A 20,135-nucleotide genomic window follows, 5' to 3' on the forward strand; every position below is an offset into this window, starting at 1 on the left:
TATGCATGCATGCTCAGTTGTGTCCAACTCTTTGCAATCCTATTGAAATTTTGCCCGTTGCTTTACAAGAATGAAATGATTGTTTGATGAATTTACCAACCCTAAGGGAAAGTCTTGGGAAATTGTTCAGACTACAGACTGCAGACCCGAAGGTTTGGATTTTATGTAGTGTTTAGAAGAGAGTCTCTTTTTTCAATTGACTGGGGCGGGGGAATCAACCAAGACTTCTGAACTCTAATAACAAAGATAAAGTCTTAAAACCAGAAACACAAGACACTTCAGCCAGCCATATAGAAAATCAACTCAAATGACAGCAGCTACATCAGAAATGATAGAGGTTAGAAAGAATGGCACATTTTCCAAGTGCTTACAGAATGGAATTGTCAGGCCAGAATACTATATCCAGGGAAAATATCCTTCAAAAATGGAGAAGACAAGATAGTCTCAGATAAAGGAAAACTAAGGTAATTTGCTGCCAATGAATTACCTTAAAATAATGGCTACAGTAAGTTCTCCAAACAGAAAATAAATGATAAGAGAAAAAATATTGGATATCAGGAAACAAACAAAAAAGCAAAAAACATGGTGAGTACAGTAAACTTTCCTTGTCTTGAGTTTTCTTAATTATGTTTGAAACAAAAGTATAACAGTTTTGAAGCAAAAGTATAACTCTGTTGTGGTTCTAAGTATATGTGAAAGAAATGCTTAAGACAATTATATTACAAATGAGGAAAAGTAAAGTGACAAAAAGGAAGGTGAGGTTGCTACATTTCACTTGAACTGGGAAAATGGTGACACCAGTACTCTCTGATAAGTTACATATCTGTAATGGAATTCTTAGAGTAACTACTTTTAAAAACATCTGCACAAAGAATACAATAAAAAATAGTATAGATAAATGAATATGAAATTCTAAAATATGTACAAGTGGTCCACAAAAAGGCAAGAAAAAGAGAACAAAAAATAAAAATAACAGAGAACAAACAAAACAAAAAATTAAAACTCCAGACTTAAGCCCTACATACCAATAATTACATTAAATGTAAATAGTCTAAGGGCACCAATTAAATCCACAGGGTAGATTAGAAAATATGATCAAACTATAAGCTGTCTATTTATAAAAATATTTACCTCAAATATATCCTGTAAATATATAAGCAGTTTGAAATTAAGAGGATTTTAAAAAATATGTCATGCAAATGTTAATCAAAAGAAAGCAGTAGCTCTATGAATATCAGATAAAGTAAACTTTATAACAAAGAAAAGACAAAGGAGGACTTTACATGATAAAAGTGCCCATCCACCAAGAAGGGCATAGCAATTCAAAATATGTATGCACCAAATCACAGAGCTGAAAAATATGTGAAGAAGGAGAAACAAAAACAAAAACCTGATAGAGCTGAAAGGGAAAATAGGCAAATTTACCAATAAAGTTAGAGATTTCAGTGTCTCTCTCAGAATAACTAATGGAACAACTAAACAGAAAAAGACCAAGGATATAGAAAAACTCAGCCACCAGAATCCATGTAGGTTCATCCAATACCAGCAGAATACAGACACTTTTCAAATCCATCAAATATCCAAGATAGAACACTATCCTGGGACATAAAACAAACCTCAGCAAATTTAATAAACTTGAAGGATACAGTGTGCTCTATGACCACAGTGGAATCGAACCAAAAGTCACAGAAAGATGAGGCAGATTTTCAAACAGTTGAAAGCTAAACAACACAATTCTAAATAACCCATAGAACAAAGCAGAATCTCAATGGATACAAGAAAAGAAAAAAAGTCTCGTATTAGTCATCTAAGTTTTCATTGAGAGAGCCAAAGGGAAAAAGAGCGAAAGAAGCCCAAAGCAAGCAGAAGGAAAAAAATAATAAAAAAACAATGTCGACTTAGTGAGGGGGGTGGGGGTGGGGGCGGGGGCGGTGTAGCACCATGGTCAGGAAATCCGGTATCGGTTTGTCTCCCAAGGTCTTGTAGCTCTGGTTCCGAGATCCACAGGGTCCAAGCTGAGGACAGGAACAGACAGCAGGATGATCCAGCGATTTTTTGCCCCTCTTAGTATATCCAGTTGGAGAAGGAAATGGCAACCCACTCCAGTGTTTTTGCCTGGAGAATCCCAGGGACGGGGCAGCCTGGTGGGCTGCCGTCTATGGGGTCGCACAGAGTCGGACACGACTGAAGCGACTTAGCAGCAGCAGCAACAGCAGCTATATATCCAGTACTCTTGCCTGGAAAATCCCATGGATGGAGGAGCCTAGTAGGCTGCAGTCCATGCGCTCGCTAAGAGTCGGACACGACTGAGCGACTTCACTTTCACTTTTCATTTTCATGCATTGGAGAAGGAAATGGCAACCCACTCCTAGGCACACAAAAACCCACACTGTTTTTGCCTAGAGAATCCCAGGGATGGGGGAGCCTGGTGGGCTGCCGTCTATGGGGTTGCACAGAGTCGGACACGATTGAAGCAACTTAGCAGCAGCAACAGTATATGAGGAATTCGGAATCCTTTACTGAACGAAAGAGCACCAGGGAGGAGATTTGGCCACTGGGCCCGACGTGCAAAATGAACTCGCCGTTTGCCAAATTATTTCTTGAGATCCCATTGTCCTCGTGGAAAGGGCAGAGCTTCCCACTTTCAGCCAAAATTTGGTGCGACAGCCAACTCAGGTACTAGCTTTGGAGGAAATTCTAAATTATCCTTGATGGGCGAAGCAAGAAATCGACCTTGTTTATCAGCTCGCTCCGTTGATTCTGAAAGTCAGCCAGGTTTGGCAGTTCTCAGCCTTTGAGGCGAGCGAGCTGAGCTGCTTGGGAAAGTTTATGCCAGGAGGGCGATTAGTGTGGGTCAAGGCGAAAGAACTTGAGAGCAGAATTCAGGGAATGATAAGGAAAGGCACGCTGAGACATGGTGGAGTCCGGGGCTGCCGCGGCCACAGGAAGGTGGAGGAGGAAAAAATTGGACAAACGCTTAGGTTGACAAAACATCTGGCTGGGAGGAGAGGCGGTGAGCTGCCCGTCTCTGCTGCTCTTCCTCTGGCTACATGGAAAGCTCCCAGGTCCATGCTCGATAAAAGCGAGCCTGCGGGCACTTTTCCGCAGGAAGATCCCCTTCGTTTTGCTCGATTGTCGCGGCTTTCGGAGCACTTAGTTGCTCTTTCCCGGCGTCGAGTTTCTGTTTTCGGTGGATCCGGGTGGTATTGGCGGTTTCCGATCGCGGGGCAGCCGGGCCCACAGCGTCCGGATGTGGTAGGAGTGGTAGGAGAAGCGGTCAAAATAGAAACAGGATCCACCTGCGTCTTTAGATTTCAGCACCAGAGGTATAGGTGAGAGTGAGTGTTTTTTTTCCTGTGTTGAGCTTGGAATGCAAGATATGAAAGGTAAGCCAGTAACCAAGTATCTTTAACTTGAAATGGTTTTCAGAAGCTCACTTAACTTCCCTCTAAATAGTTTGGTGTGTCAGTTGTCAGAACTTTAATCTCAGGGCCAACAAGTCCAGACTCCGTTCCGGTTAGAATCCGGTTCTCTGTCCCACTTGGTTTTTGTCTTCCTTTTGCTGTTGCAGTTGTCTTGGTGACGTCGAGGTTCACAGCAGGAGATGAGGGATTTCACCGAAACCCATTGGGTTATGTTTTTACTTTCTATGTGTACAGGACTATAAGGAGGAAAAGCTTAGGAGAGTTAAATCTGTATTGCTTGAAGAACAGTTAGAGCGTATTCCAGAGAAAAACAGAACCAATGCCTGGAGGTGCCGGGGATTGAACCCGGGGCCTCATACATGCAAAGCATGCGCTCTACCACTGAGCTACACCCCCTCACGGGCTACTTTCTTGCTAATACTTTTCTGGAAATTAATTTTGTTTCCTGAGGCTCTGGATTCCTGAGCCTCTTGACAGTAGCGTTTAATGCCAAGTTTTAGGCCGGAGACCCTCAGAAACCAAAAAAGGATATTGATACTCTAGCGTATAGAAGTTGTGCCAGGGATCGAGCCCGGGGCAAGGCAAAAGATTGGAACTTATCAGATAACCACAGGAAGTTTCCACCGTGGCCTTAAAACATGGTTGGGGTCTCCTATTACGCTGACAAGAAATCAAGTCAAGTCTCAGTATCTGGCTTTTAGATTTCCTCCAAATTTGTCTTAGTGGCTCAGTGGTAAAGAATTGGCCGGCCAATGTAGGAGGTGCAAGAGACGCGGGTTTGATCCTGGGTCAGAAAGATCCCCTGCAGTAGGAAATGGCAAACTACTCCTGTACTCTTGCCTGAAAAATTCCATGGACCAAGGAGCCTGGCAGGCTACAGTCCATGGGGCACCAAGAGTCAGACATGACTGAGCACACATGCACAAAAATGTCTTAAACTGAGACATCCAAGGCCATTGAAATTCAGCTTCTTTCTAGGCTAAAACGCTCCGTGGTATTTGCTGTTTGTTCCATTGGAATATTAAGGACTAGATTTGACGGAGGAAAGCCACAACCAGTAAAACACCTTAGAGCGAAGCATTCAGCCTTGCAATTTAAGGGGCTATTTTTCCCCCCCTCTTCTAACCTATGCACCAGGGTAATTCAGCAGACTCATCAATAATCCAAAATCTCTTCTTCATAAGGCATGAATGAAACAACAGCTTTAGCAATGGAGAGGAGTGTTAGACTATGAGAGTGAGACCAAAGACAAACAGCCACAAGACATTAGGGATAAAGAAAAAATATGTGTGTGTTTGCTCAGTCATTCAGTTATTTAGGAAGGCGAGAAAAGCCATATCACTACAAATGGAAAAAACTGCAGAAAATGTTTTAAAAATTCTTTTGGAAATGGGAGAAAGATTGGAAATGGAGAAGATGAGCAAACTTTGCTCTTGTTAAACTCAAGATCTATGTGGTGCACACTTGAGAGAACATTACATGGCAAACTCAATTACCCCCAGCCTTGGATTTGTGAGTAATCAGTAGACACATGGATGTGGATGGTGGATAAAGACAGAAAAGTGTACTCATTAGTGATATTCGTAGGAAAATAAGCTTGTTCCTGGACATTTCTTGAATACTGGGATCTACTATGATTAAAACTGTGTTTTTTGAACTACACAAGACCACAAGAAAACATATTTTCTGACAGTAGATTTCTAGTGGTTAATACCTTCTCCTTCTGGTTTGCCCATTAATGAACTTTTGCCAATATTCACAAAATAATTTTGAGTTCCTCTTGAAATTGGAAGAATATAATTTGCCTGACAGACTTGTACCTTCAGTATTTTTTAGCTCGTGAACTGCTAAGGAGGATTACTGTGACTGGTGCTATAAAATATGATTCTTTCCAATATTAAGAAGGTTTGCAGAAACACTTCTGGGTCATAATGTGTTGCACCTGGAGAAAACTGCATGTCTATTGGATTCTCAGGGATTCATAATAATAAGGTATACTTTTTTTTCTTTTTGCCCCATGAACAAGTTTGGAATTTTAAAAATTAATGTTGAGTAACTGTTTTGTACACCTGAAACTAATATAATATTGTAAATCATCTATGCTGCTAAGTCACTTCAGTCGTGTCTGACTCTGTGCGACCCCATAGACGGCAGCCCACCAGGTTCCCCCATCCCTGGGATTCTCCAGGCAAGAACACTGGAGTGGGTTGCCATTTCCTTCTCCAATGCATGAAAGTGAAAAGTGAAAGTGAAGTCGCTCAGTCGTGTCTGACTCTTAGCGACCCCATGGACTGCAGCCTACTAGGCTCCTCCATCCATGGGATTTTCCAGGCAAGAGTACTGGAGTGGGGTGCCATTGCCTTCTCCAAATCATCTATACTTCAATTCAAAAAAAAAAAAAAATCTAGACTATGGATTCATTTAATACATAATTCTTATGAGGAATTAAACTTGTAAATTGAGAGACAGAACACACTCATGCCATATATACTCAATTCAGAAAATCTGAAAATCAATGACATACAGGTTTAATGCTGCACTGTCCAAAATGGTAGCCACTAGCCACTTTGAGTATTAAACACTTGAAAAGATGAGATGTGCTGTAAGTATAAAATATATACCAGACCTCAAAGACTTAATATGATATTTAAAATTTAACCCATATCACTAATAATTTTTATTGACTATTTATTTAAGTGATGTTTGATATACCAAGCCATTTATATAGTCTTCTTAAACTAAGATCGTCTATTTTTATTTTTAATGAGACTACTACAAAATTAAAAGTTATAAAAGTGACTCATTTATGGCTTTATTATATTGCTATTGGACAGCCATAGCTACAAGAAGATATTGCATGTTTAGGTGGTGTTCTGGGAGAACCCCAGAACCATATGTGTGGACATGACACAAAGCATTTACTTGCATGATTTCCTTTGATAGTTATAGTAGTCTTTTTGACATAGACACTATTAGCCTTATTTTTAAGATACTGAATGGAAAACTAATTATGTTTTGTGAATTACCCAAGACCTCTCACTTCAATAGAATATAAAGGGATCATTACTGAATTAGGCACTAAAATACTCAATGATGCTGTTTGTCCAATCACATGTTTCTTTATGAGATAAAATGCAAGCTTCTGAACTGAGGAGGGATAGGTAGCTAATGGATAGTTTCTAACACCAAGTTCCTGTATAGTGAATGTCCCTATATGGCCCCCTATTGCTTCTAAGTTTGTAACAATTTTCAATTTGCAACTTGATGCAGTTCTGATGTTGAAATATTGTTGATTATTTTCTTCTGATGTAATGTCCAAGAATTGTTAGTAGAAAACAGACACTGTGAAACTGAAACAGAAATTCAAAAAGAAGAAAATAATTCAAAATGACATAAAAGATAACAAAGAGCTTCAAGGGAAAAAAGTTGAAATAAAAAGGAAAAAATGTATTTGTATCTGAGTCTTGATGACTTTACTGTCCATTTGCTTTCATTTTTCAGTATTCTTGGTCCCTTTGTGAAAGTTCAACAGAATAATTCTTAAAGAAGTGCTTATTTTCATTCTTTCCTAGATAATAAAATAGAAATAAGATGTGTAAATTCTAAATAGAGGTGCAAGATTGAAGGAATGTCTTGTCAAAAACAAAACTTGCGATGGTCTTGTAATTGTTTAAAAGTTTGAGAATGTTCACCAAAGCTCCTATTCCAACAGTTTAAAAAGGGGGTGGACTCAAGATGAAAACTCATTTTCTGATTGGAAAATTTTTCTTGTGTATACCACTTCCACATATATACATTTATACAGTGTAGTAGTTCTTTTTCTACAGCTTCCCCCCCACCCCCACCAATTTTTGTGATTAAAAAGATCACACACATGTCAGTCCAGCTCGACAGCACAGGTTCCTGAAAGCACGAGGCGACGAAAGAATGAGAAACACTCAAGAAAGTTACAGTGGGGATCAGGGGACCAACACCACCAGGAGGTGAAGGTGCCCAAACTGACCTCAAGCCTGCTTTATTATACTTTTTGAGACTTGCTTGTACATCTTTATATGATCATAGCAGGCCAAGTGGCCTTCAATGATAATCCTGTGCAGTTAACATTTTTGTATCCCTGTTTTTCTGCCTCAAGGACAGACCCAGTTAATCTTTATGTGCCTCCCAGGTGCCAAAGATAGAACAGTCTGTTGATGGTTTTCCATCCCCAGGCATACATCTTGCTTTCAAGATGTTTTTTTGTTCCTTCTTGGATTCCTTCAGGAGTCACATAACTGAGTCATGTCCTTTCAGCAAAATTGTTTAATTCTTTTGCCAGGCCTTTTAGTAGGCCTGTCTCCTAGACACACACACATCAAAGCAGAAATGAATTGTAAGTGCAAGAGGTTGTAGCATATTGTAATTTCTTAGCTCCTAGGAAAATAATTTCCTGGGTTTTAAAACTTTAAATAAAATACCTCAATGGAATAGCAACCAAAAGGGAGCGAAACACACACACACACACACACACACACACACACACACACACACACACTCTTTGATTGCATTTGAGGGAGCGAAACACACACACACACACTCTTTGATTGCATTTGAGGGAGCGAAACACACACACACACACACACACACACACACTCTTTGATTGCATTTGAGGGAGCGAAACACACACACACACACACATACACACACACACACTCTTTGATTGCATTTGCGAAAAGCCGTAAACACCGTTGTCAGATACAGACATATCTAACGGGTTCATTATAACAGGTTTGTAATTACACGAAAGTAAAACCAATTTGCCGAAACCCGGGATCGAACCAGGGACCTTTAGATCTTCAGTCTAACGCTCTCCCAACTGAGCTATTTCGGCCGCTTGCGGAGAAGGTACTTAGCTGTTTCCCCAAAATAGCAGAGTTTTCAGTCGTGAGGGCTAAATTTACCTCGTTCGATATCGCCCATTCATTCGCGCCCATTTATACTGGCTCCCCTGAAATCCATGTCTAAAAATAGGATCCAATTTTAGGAGACAGTGGATGGGTTGATAGAAAAGGAGGGAAGTAAAGGGAGAGAAAAAGATTAAAAACAAAAAGCTTCATGTATTTCTGCTTGATCTCTTTCGGCTACTCCACTAATTCAAAGACTGCTCAGAAAACTGAGGGAATTCAGAATGAAATTATCGACTCATCTTTCAGTTCTTTTTCTGTCTTGCTCTTTAATGACAAGGCTAAAAGAGTGGGCACGTTAATGTGGAGACCGACTTGTTGCTTCGGATGGAAGAAATTCGGAAGGAGCCAATTCTTCTCTTTTATTTGCTCTCTTTTCCTGGCTTTCCTTATGCTGACACGTGGCCAGTTAGTGCGGGGACCAGAGAATAGAAACCGGAATCACTTTTAAAGGCAATCCGTCGGATAATGTGTTTATTTCCGTGTGAGCAAGCAAAACGTGTTTTTTAAACGAGAAAAGAAGATGCATGTGTATGGTTTCCAGGCCTCTCATAAAGAAAGGATACACCACTCCTGAACGACACCTCTCATAACAGAAAGATCCTGAGGATCTTTTTTGAAATAGTAATCATATTTCAGAGGAAGTCTTCAAAGATTGGATAGTTGGCCGGATACAAAAGCCATTGTCTCAAATCCCACTATTTCTTAAACCTTTAAATTATATCCTCTTAAGCTGCGACCCTGGGAGAAATGGAAGGATAGCAAACCAAATAATACCGTTTCTGCTCTTAAGACATTTCATCCCATCAGTTCTTTCTAAGGTTCCCGCCCCAGCAGGAACCCCAACTACCTGGAGGCATTTTTTCTGCAACGACCAGGAAAGATTTCCGAGTGGAACTTTTCCCCTGACTTCAACCTCTCTCCTTTTCTCTTCCCTATTCTTATAAAAATTTTCAGCTCCTCTCCTCCTTAAGAAAAGATGAACTACAGTCTGAGAGAAGGTATTTCAATGCTTATGTTTAAGGAAAGACATTATCTGTGAAGAACTTTTACAAAACACTAAGAAAAAGACAAATCTCATTAAGAACAAATTAACAGCAGGTCACAAAAAGAGGATACCCAAAATAGCCAATAAGCAATTTAAAAGGTGCCTAACATAATATGCCCTGAGGGAAATGTAAATTTAAAAACCGAATGAAATAATACTTCTCTTCACTGAAATAAATTACCTAAGATATAAGCATCTGAATGCAGAGTTCCAAAGAATAGCAAGAAGAGATAAGAAAGCCTTCCTTAGCAATCAATGCAAAGAAATAGAGGAAAACAACAGAATGGGAAAGATTAGAGATCTGTTCAAGAAAATTAGAGATACCAAGGGAACATTTCATGCAAAGATGGGCTCGATAAAGCCCAGAAATGGTATGGACCTAACAGAAGCAGGAGATATTAAGAAGAGGTGGCAATAATACACAGAAGGACTGTACAAAAAAGATCTTCATGACCAAGATAATCATGATGGTGTGATCACTCACCTAGAGCCAGACGTCCTGGAATGTGAAGTCAGGTGGGCCTTAGAAAGCATCACTATGGACAAAGCTAGTGGAAGTGATAGAATTCCAGTGGAGCTATTTCAAATCCTGAAAGATTATGCTATAAAAGTGCTGCACTCAATATGCCAGCAAATTTGGAAAACTCAGCAGTGGCCACAGGACTGGAAAAGGTCCGTTTTCATTCCAATCCCAAAGAAAGGCAATGCCAAAGAATGCTCAAACTACCACACAATTGCACTCATCTCACACACTAGTAAAGTAATGCTCAAAATTCTTCAAGCCAGGCTTCAGCAATATGTGAACCATGAACTTCCAGATGTTCAAGCTGGTTTTAGAAAAGGCAGAGGAACCAGAGATCAAATTGCCAACATCTGCTGGATCATGGAAAAAGCAAGAGAGTTCCAGAAAAACATCTATTTCTGCTTTGTTGACTATGCCAAAGCCTTTGACTGTGTGGATTACAATAAACTGTGGAAAATTCTGAAAGAGATGGGAATACCAGACCACCTGACCTGCCTCTTGAGAAACCTGTATGCAGGTCAGGAAGCAACAGTTAGAACTGGACATGGAACAACAGACTGGTTCCAAATAGGAAAAGGAGTACATCAAGGCTGTATACTGTCACCCTGCTTATTTAACTTCTATGCAGAGTACATCATGAGAAACGCTGGGCTGCAAGAAGCACAAGCTGGAATCAAGATTGCCGGGAGAAATATCAATAACCTCAGATATGCAGATGACACCACCCTTATGGCAGAAAGTGAAGAGGAACTAAAAAGCCTCTTGATGAAAGTGAAAGAAGATAGTGAAAAAGTTGGCTTAAAGCTCAACATTCAGAAAACAAAGATCATGGCATCTGGTCCCATCACTTCATGGGAAATAGATAGGGAAACAGTGGAAACAGTGTCAGACTTTATTTTTCTGGGCTCCAAAATCACTGCAGATGGTGACTGCAGCCATGAAATTAAAAGATGCTTACTTCTTGGAAGAAAAGTTATTACCAACCTGGATAGCATATTGAAAAGCAGAGACATTACTTTGCCAAAAAAGGTTCATCTAGTCAAGTCTATGGTTTTTCCTGTGGTCATGTATGGATGTGAGAGTTGGACTGTGAAGAAGGCTGAGTGCCGAAGAGTTGATGCTTTTGAACTGTGGTTTTGGAGAATACTCTTGAGAGTCCCTTGGACTGCAAGGAGATGCAACCAGTCCATTCTGAAGGAGATCAGCCCTGGGATTTCTTTGGAAGGAATGATGCTAAAGCTGAAATTCCAGTTCTTTGGCCACCTCATGCGATGAGTTGACTCATTGGAAAAGACTCTGATGCTGGGAGGGATTGGGGGCAGGAGGAGAAGGGGACAACAGAGGATGAGATGGCTGGATGGCATCACTGACTCGATGGACGTGAGTCTGAGTGAACTCCGGAAGCCGGTGATGGACAGGGAGGCCTGCCGTGCTTCAATTCATGGGGTCGCAAAGAGTCGGACACAACTGAGCGACTGATCTGAACTGAAGAGAACTGATAACATCAAGAGCTGCTGAGCATGTGGAACAACTGGAATAGTCACTCTCACACTGCTGATGAGAGTGTAAACTGGTGCACACACATTAGGAAACTATTTGGAAATACAGACTAAAATTAAATGTACATATAAGCTATGCCCCCACCCAATAAAAAAAAATCCCAACTGCATTTATACCCAAGAGAAATGCATGAGTATTTTCCTTGAAAGACATATACAGGAATGCCAGTGACCACATTAGACATTTCAGACCAAAACTAGGAGCAGTCTAAATATACATCAAAAGTAAAATGGATTTAAAAGTTTTGATGCATAGTATTCATACAATGGATTACTACGAACAACGAAAAAAGAACTACTGATACTAGCAACAATATGGATGTATCCAACTTTTAAAAAAATGAATGAAAAATCCATACTCAAATTAGTACATATTGTATGATTCTACTTATATTATTTCAAAACACACAAAAAACTAATCCATGGTGATAGAAGTTAGAGAGTGGTATTGATTGGGATGAGTCACAAGGAAGCTACTGGGGGTTGAAATATCATTTATCTTTGCCAGAGCTATTGGTTACATGGCATGTAACCCATGAGGCTGAATAATTAAATTTCATCCATTTTTGTTTATATTAATTAAGCCTCAATTTAAATAACAAAAAAAGAAGAGAAGGAACAAAAAAGATCTCCTTGGATACCTCTTTGCCTCCAGTACATCTTATCTCTTTATTAGTATTTGAATTTCAAATTGTGGTCTGCAGACTGGTATCTGGCTAAGAATTGTTTTCTACCCATCTGAGAGCATGAGGAACTTTTTATATAAAGTGGAGAATGCCAGGACATAGGACTACTTTTGTTGAATACAGTAGAAACAATTTCAGGGGCTTTCAGAATTTCAGAAATAATAATCTCTGGAATGAGGAAGTGACAGCACCTGAGAGGCACCTGCCAAGTGAATTTTAATAAAAATTAATAAAATGTGTAGGGCTTCCCAGGTAGCTCAAATGGTAAAGAATCTGCCTGCAATAAAATGTGTATATCTGGACAAGCTCTCAAATCAGTCTCTGATTCAGAAAGAGTTGAGCTTTTTGCCTTTAGCTAAAATTTGGTGGGAGTGTAAATTCAGATACAAGTCTTTAGACAGCTACCTCTAAAAAATATTTTAGATTCTCTTACAGATTCTTTCTCCCTCAGCATTCCTCTACCAATCCAGGGTTTTACCCACTACCACCAGCCGTGCACCTCGCCCCCAGTCAGACCAAGCCTCAGCTTATGCAGGGGAAAGGCTGAGCTGGAAACTTAAGGAAAGTAATTAGAATGCAATGTGGAAATTTACACATGAGTGTCTCAACATGGAGATTAAAATGTGTGGAAATGAGACTATAAGTGTGCAAAACTACTCTGCAAATTCCATCGAGGAGCACATAGAATGAAGGAGAGAGAAAAAAAAAGAGAGGAGCCCAGCTGACCCCAGAAGGAAGAGGCGGGGTGGGGTGAAGTGCAGGAAGAAAAGGAGAAAAGGGACAGAAAGGAAGTGGGCAGAGAAAAAGCATCCTCAAAATTACTAGGATTTGAGGGGAGTCTGGGGGTCCAGGCTCCATATCTTTCCGTCTCTTCGTCCAGGTATGAGAGGAGCGATGCGTTCTCTCAAGGGATGTAGGCTTGTCGCAGAAAAGGATCTGGCTCCTCTAGTCCAAGACTATCTTGGCTTTGGGAGTGCCTCGCAGCTCTTCGCATCGTTGGATGGACAAGTGGAGTGCCTTGGGGACGTACTTGAGGTGAGTTTTCATTTAAAGTCATGGAACCGCTGGGATGGGTAGTTAGAAAGCTGCACAGATGCCCCGGTTTTCGCGCTTGGATGCTGTGGGACAGTCGAGCGGTGGCAGCTGCAGCTTTGAGATCCAAGGAAGCGTCTTACTTAAGGCTTTGCTTGAAACGCAAAATATGAGAAAGTTTCTGTTGCTCGCTCCACATACTTCCAAATCTTTCTCCTGAAGAAACTCTTCCTAACATTTGCAACAGGCTCCTCTACTCCTTATATGATGCTAGAAGGAGTCTCAAAGGAGTCTGAAGAGCAGAACAGGAACTGAAGACCTTGGTTACAGAAAGCCAGTCACAGAACAAAGGGTGATACCTACAGAGGAAACCACTCTCCCCTCACTCCTTGTACAGGCACAAAGGCAATATAGAGGAGTCCTTCACAGGCCAAGGGGATGACCTCAAAATTGGCTGTACAGGTGACTTGTGACAACTGATGGACAGTTATAGCTTCCTCTGGAGATTAAGAAAAGGAGAGGGTGCATTATGGAAGATCTCCAGGTTTCCTGGCTTCTGTAGATGGAAAAAGAGACTGCTTTCCGAACATTTAACAGATTTCTTGCCTGGTTTTCCCTTTTGTGGCTGAAAAAAAAATTTTTTTTAAGTGTATCCTCCTGTGGATCTCTGCTTAGGCATTGTGAGGCCAGAATCTGAAACTGTACAAACAGCTCTAACCTGGAGATATGCACTGTTCAGTAGTTTGGAAGAAGGGTGTCCCTGGAGAGTAAGTAGATTGAGGTTGAAATGGATGTATTGGGATTGGGAGTACAAGAATTCATTATCTATCTGTGGAAAGCAAAGAAATGAATTTTCCCCTGGATTGATCTTGGACCCTGGAGTTCAGAACGTTTGCCATTTCAGACTGGAAACTTCCCTAAAATACCCGTGTGTGCTAAGTCTCTTCAGACTCTTTGCAACCCCATGGATTGTAGCCGGCAAGGCTCCTCTGTCTATGGGCTTCTCCAGGCAAGAATACTGGAATCGGGTAGCCATGCCTTCCTCCAGAGGATCGGATCAAACCCGTGTCTCTTATGACTCCTGCATTGGCAAGCGTTCTTTACCACTAGTGCCACCGGGGAAGCCCCTTAGAATACCCAGAAAAGCACTATTTCCCTTTATAGATTTCTGCTGAGGTGACTGCTATCTTTTCCTCATTTATCATTTGTTTGTAGTTAAACAACTTTTATGTAAGCTCCAGAGTTTGAGGGTCTCTGATGGAAAAAGTGACCACCAGTGCATCAAGTTGTTAACCACTGGCAGTGAAGTCTAGTGAAATATTTTAGTGAAATCTTCTTCAGCCTCCTGCAACCTGGGTTAGGAAGGAGCTAGAATAAAAGAACCACAAAAGAACTTGAGTGCTTAACTTTCTGACAAGGAATCAGGTGGTCTATCCATTAGGTCAACACAGACCGCCACTTGCTGATACTTTCAGATTCCATACAAGTGGGAATTGGATGGTTGGGAAAACTGCTACTTGCTTTTTATAACTTTTTGGTGGCGGCAACTGCTGAGAATGCTTAGAGAGATTCGGTCAATAACAGAGCTAACAATGGGTAACCTTAGTGAATGGGCACGATTCCTTCCTCTGTAAGGTTAAGAAAGACATGCCATAGCCAAGAAGATTGAGTGTGACAAAGATATTTCAGGAAGCAAGAGGTCTTAGAGTACGTGGGCAAGAAGAATATATGAAAATGTGGGTACTGGGGATGGAACCCAGTGTCTCATGCATGCTAAGAACTGAGCCATACCCTCAGGTCCTCAATGAGTTCTCAGAAGACTTTTCATACCTTCTAGTGACCAGCATTGCATCTGAAGACCAAGTTATCAAAACAAAACAACCTTAAGTTCAATTCTGCTATTTCTAAACTTCTTAGCTTTATCCTCTCTCAGGCATGGTTGTTCCAGGAGAAAGAAACCTTAATGATAGAAAGAAAGGCACTGTTTCTGATTTGCAGTCAGCTTATGAGGAACTTGCTTCAAAGTTGGATTCCCATCAGATTAGATTGCCTGAATTGCACTTTCATTCAATCACTTGGGTGAGTCCTGGGACAGAACATTCTCCTGCAATCTTTTTGAATATTCTCTGTATTCTTTGGGCTCTTGGATACATTACATACTCCAAAAAATAAAATAAAATTTACTTAAGTGCATGTGAAAATACTCCAAAATTGAATATGAATAGAAAAAATCTAACTGTATTTCAAAAGGATAATATAACCTCATTCAAGAGAAAAATAGAGAACACATCCAAGTAAATGTTTTACACAGTACTTTATCTCAATTGTAAAGACAAGAAAAAAAAGCAAACAAATCATAACCTCTATGCAGAAGGGTTATTGTTTGTAGTGTTAAGGGTATGTCAATTCTGATATTTTGTATGAATTTTACTTTTATTTGGTATGTGTGAATTTACCTTTGTGTGATTGGGGAAATGAATACATATATTGTTGAAATTCAGGGCTTTCACTATGGGGTGAAGGAGGTAAGTAACAAGTAACTGTTGGCACTGGATAGGAAATGTATATGTGTGTGTGCATGCAAGTATGTATGTGTATCTGTCATTTTCCCTCTAGATCTGTCTAATAGGGCTAGGAAAGCTAATACCTAAGTATCAGTAAGTAATGCTAGCCCAATATCTTGATTTTTGAATATTGATCCCCACTAAAAGGAAACAGAGCTACCAGTAGGATTCACAGACTCTAGGACTGGACCAGAGATAGTATAAGATGTACCTAAGATGCCTTTATTTTTTGGGCTTCAAAATCAATGCAGATGGTGACTGCAGCCATGAAATTAAAAGATGCTTACTCCTTGGAAGAAAAGTTATAACCAACCTAGATAGCGTATTGAAAAGCAGAGACATTACTTTTCCAACAAAGGTCCGTCTAGTCAAGGCTATGGTTTTTCCAGTGGTCATGTACGGATGTGAGAGTTGGACTGTGAAGAAAGCTGAACGCCGAAGAATTGATGCTTTTGAACTGTGGTGTTGGAGAAGACTCCTGAGAGTCCCTTGGACTGCAAGGAGATCCAACCAGTCCATTCTGAAGGAGATCAGCCCTGGGATTTCTTTGGAAGGAATAATGACGCTAAAGCTGAAACTCCAGTACTTTGGCCACCTCATGTGAAGAGTTGACTCATTGGAAAAGATTCTGATGCTGGGAGGGATTGGGGGCAGGAGGAAAAGGGGATGACAGAGGATGAGATGGCTGGATGGCATCACTGACTCGATGGACATGAGTCTGAGTGAACTCCAGGAGTTGGTGATGGACAGGGAGGCCTGGAGTGCTGCAATTCATGGGGTTGCAAAGAGTCGGACACGACTGAGCGACTGAACTGAACTGCACTGAAGATGCCTTTCCATACTATAATATAAGTGCTCAAAAATCATGAAGATAATTCAAAAGGATCCAGAAACCAATCTGAAGGGCCTCTCACTGGTCAGATCAGGGGCACTTTGAGATGAATAATGACAATAAATGATTACAATCCTTGGATACTTAAATGAATAAATGTGGAAGAAGGAAATTTTTTCTTTACAGTGGTATGCCAACTAATAAATGCAGGGGAAATAATGAAGTTTTTAAATCACCATTTACATGGAGAAGGAAATGGCAACCCACTCCAGTTATGATTGCCTGAGAAATCTCATGAACAGAGGAGCCTGCCAGGCTACAGTTCATGGGGTCACAAGAGTTGGACATGACTTAGCAACTAAACAACAAAAACATTTGTGATATGTCTGGCTTTCCTACTGTTATGGATTGTCATATCATTGTGGTTGGAAAAGAAAGTTAGAGTAATTTCAATTATATTAAATTTGTTAAGACTTGTTTTGTGACCTAACACATTATCTATCATGGTGAGCATTCCATGTATGCTTGAGAAGAATGTGTATTCCAGGGGTATTGGATGAAATGTTCTGCATATGTCTGTTACGTTCATCTGATCTGGTGTGTAGTTTAAGTCCAATATTTCCTTATTGATCTTAAAATGGGGAGATTACTTTGGATTATACAGTTAGGCCTGATGTACTCACAAGTGTCTTTAAAAGAGAGGGACAGAGGGATTTCACATACAGAGAAGAGAAGGCAGTGTGACCACGGTGGCAGAGATTGGAGTAAGGCCGCCACAGGCTAAGGAATGCCACCAGCCACCAGAAGTTGAAAGAGGCAAGACTGGACACACACCCCCCAGAGCCTTTGGAGGGAGCACCACTCTGCCAACACCCTGATGTCTGTCTAGTGATACTAACTTTGGATTTCTGGCCTCCAGAAGGGTAAAAGAACAAATTTCTGTCGTTTTAAGCCACCAGGTTTATGCTAACTTGTTATGGCCTCTGTCGGATACTAATAGACTTGTACTCTGCCAGCTATCTTGACGGGTTTTGAGGGTCATGAAGTCTAAAGAGTGCACCACTGAAACGAATGTCTTAGGTTCTTGTGAGCAGGCAATAAGTAAAAGAAGAAAATACAACTCAAGTCACAGCTGGAGGTGCCGGGGATTGAACCCGGGGCCTCGTACATGCGAAGCACGCGCTCTACCACTGAGCTACACCCCCTCCCTGAGTCACTGTCTGTGAGGGTTCTTCTGGAAATACCTCACTACATTCTGTGGGCCTCTTCCCATCTGGTGTTTGTTGTTTTAGCAGTATTATGTGTTGCAGCAGGATTTACGACTTCTTTAAGACAAAGGAAGTCAGGGAGTTGTGAAGGATGCTGATTCTTTAGCAAATAAACCTTGAAGTGGAACAAAAAATACTGAAAAAGTGTCAGAAAATTGACCGAGTTTTCCTTAGATAAAACACTTATTGCTATTTGATGTTTGCTTTACAGGAATGTTAAGGACAAGATTTTAATGGGAAACCCCAGGTGAAAATAAAAATCACCATCAATTCGTTCAGCGATTTATTTCCAACACTCGATTCATTTTTGTTACATCCTGAAGGCAACTAAGAAGGTTTATAGAATGGTCTAGGAGAATAGTGCTCAAGGTATAAATTAAACGGGCAGATTCAGGGATGGAAAGAAGTGTGGAATTTTAAAAGCAAGTTAGTAGGTTGTAAGACACAGGTTGGAGAGACCTACTGGATTTACAGAGCAAGAAACAAAGTGGGAGGCACATAAAAGAGAGCCCCATCACTCAAGAAATAGGAAGAAAAGCAAAAGAGAAGTTAGTTGTTCTTTTGCGTCCTTGGCAGTGAAAGTAAGGAGTCTTAAAAACTGGCGATTTGTTTCATATATGATATTATACATGTTTCAATGCCATTCTCCCAAATCATCCAACCCTCTCCCTCTCCTACAGACTCCAAAAGACTGTTCTATACATCTGTGTCTCTTTTGCTGTCTCACATACAGGGTTATTGTTACCATCTTTCTAAATTCCATATATATGCGTTAGTATACTGTATTGGTGTTTTTCTTTCTGGCTTACTTCACTCTGTATAATAGGCTCCAGTTTCATCCACCTCATTAGAACTAATTCAAATGTATTCTTTTTAATGGCTGAGTAATACTCCAACTGGACCAGGCTGTGTACCCTGCATTAACCACATGTTACTTTTATTGTATTGCATATAATCTTTTGAAATTTCTACCCTATATTTCCTATGGTTTTCTCATACTAAGTTCCTGACTTTTCCACTCAATCCTCTTCTCCCTTAAATTACAGAGGTGAATTTCGTTGGAGAAGTCTACGATTGAAAAGGGGGAAAAAATTCCATTTGGACCTTAGCCCTAATATAATAAATAAAACCAGTGGTGAAAATTCATGATATTCTTTTACATGTTTAGTCTATTTGCCTTTTGCAACTTGATGAATTCCTGTGCTTCAGTTCAGTTCAGTTGCTCAGTCGTATCGGACTCTTTGTGACCCCATGGACTGCAGCATGCCAGGCTTCCCTGTCCATCACCAACTCCTGGAGCTTGCTCAAACTCATGACCATCAAGTTGGTGATGCCATTCAACCATCTCATTCTCTGTCATCCCCTTCTCTTCCTGCCTTCAATCTTTTCCAGCATCAGGGCCTTTCCCAATGAGTCAGTTCTTTGCATCGGGTAGTTAAGTATTAGAGTTTCAGCTTCAGCATCAGTCCTTCCAATGAATATTTAGGACTGATTTCCTTTAGGATTGGGGTTGGATCTCCTTGCAGTCCAAGGGACTCTCAAGAGTCTTCTCCAACAATACAGTTCAAAAGCATCAATTCTTCAGTGCTCAGTTTTCTTTATAGTCCAACTCTCACCATGACTACCAGAAAAACCATAGCTTTGACTAGACGGAACTTTGTTGGCAAAATAATGTCTTTGCTTTTTAATAAGCTATTTAGGTTGGTCATAACTTTTCTTCCAAGGAGAAAGTGTCTTTTAATTTCATGGCTGCAGTCACCATCTGCAGTGATTTTGGAGCCCCAGAAAATAAAGTCTGTCATTGTTTCCACTGTTTCCCTGTCTATTTGCCCTTAAGTGATGGGACCAGATGCCATGATCTTAGTTTTCTGAATGTTGAGCTTTAAGCCAACCTTTTCACTCTCCTATTTCACTTTCATCAAGAGGCTCTTTAGTTCTTTGATTTCTTTCATAAGGGTGGCATCATCTGCATATCTGAGGTTACTGACATTTCTCCCGGCAATCTTGATTCCAGCTTGTGTTTCATCCAGCCCAGCATTTCTCATAATGTACTCTGCATAGAAGTTCAATAAGCAGGGTGACAATATACAACCTTGACGTACTCCTTTTCCTATTTGGAACCAGTCTGTTGTTCCATGTCCAGTTCCAACTGTTGCTTCTCGACCTGCATACAGAGTTCTCAGGAGGCAGGAAAGGTGGTCTGTTATTCCCATCTCTTGAAGAATTCTCCAAAGTTTTTTGTGATCCACACAGTCCTA

General features: G+C 40.6%; 3 non-coding genes across 3 annotated transcripts; all 3 read right to left on the bottom strand.

The window, feature by feature from the left end:
• Positions 1-3,749: 3,749 nt before the first annotated feature.
• Positions 3,750-3,821, bottom strand: TRNAA-UGC (transfer RNA alanine (anticodon UGC)). The gene has a single exon. It is a non-coding gene; the product is annotated as a tRNA-Ala (tRNA).
• Positions 3,822-8,219: 4,398 nt separating this feature from the next.
• On the bottom strand, positions 8,220-8,292 carry TRNAF-GAA (transfer RNA phenylalanine (anticodon GAA)). The gene has a single exon. It is a non-coding gene; the product is annotated as a tRNA-Phe (tRNA).
• A 9,450-nt stretch (positions 8,293-17,742) lies between these two features.
• Positions 17,743-17,814, bottom strand: TRNAA-CGC (transfer RNA alanine (anticodon CGC)). Its single transcript has one exon. It is a non-coding gene; the product is annotated as a tRNA-Ala (tRNA).
• Positions 17,815-20,135: the final 2,321 nt, after the last annotated feature.

This window comes from Bubalus kerabau, chromosome 3, assembly GCF_029407905.1.
Source record: "Bubalus kerabau isolate K-KA32 ecotype Philippines breed swamp buffalo chromosome 3, PCC_UOA_SB_1v2, whole genome shotgun sequence".
NCBI lineage: Eukaryota > Metazoa > Chordata > Mammalia > Artiodactyla > Bovidae > Bubalus > Bubalus kerabau.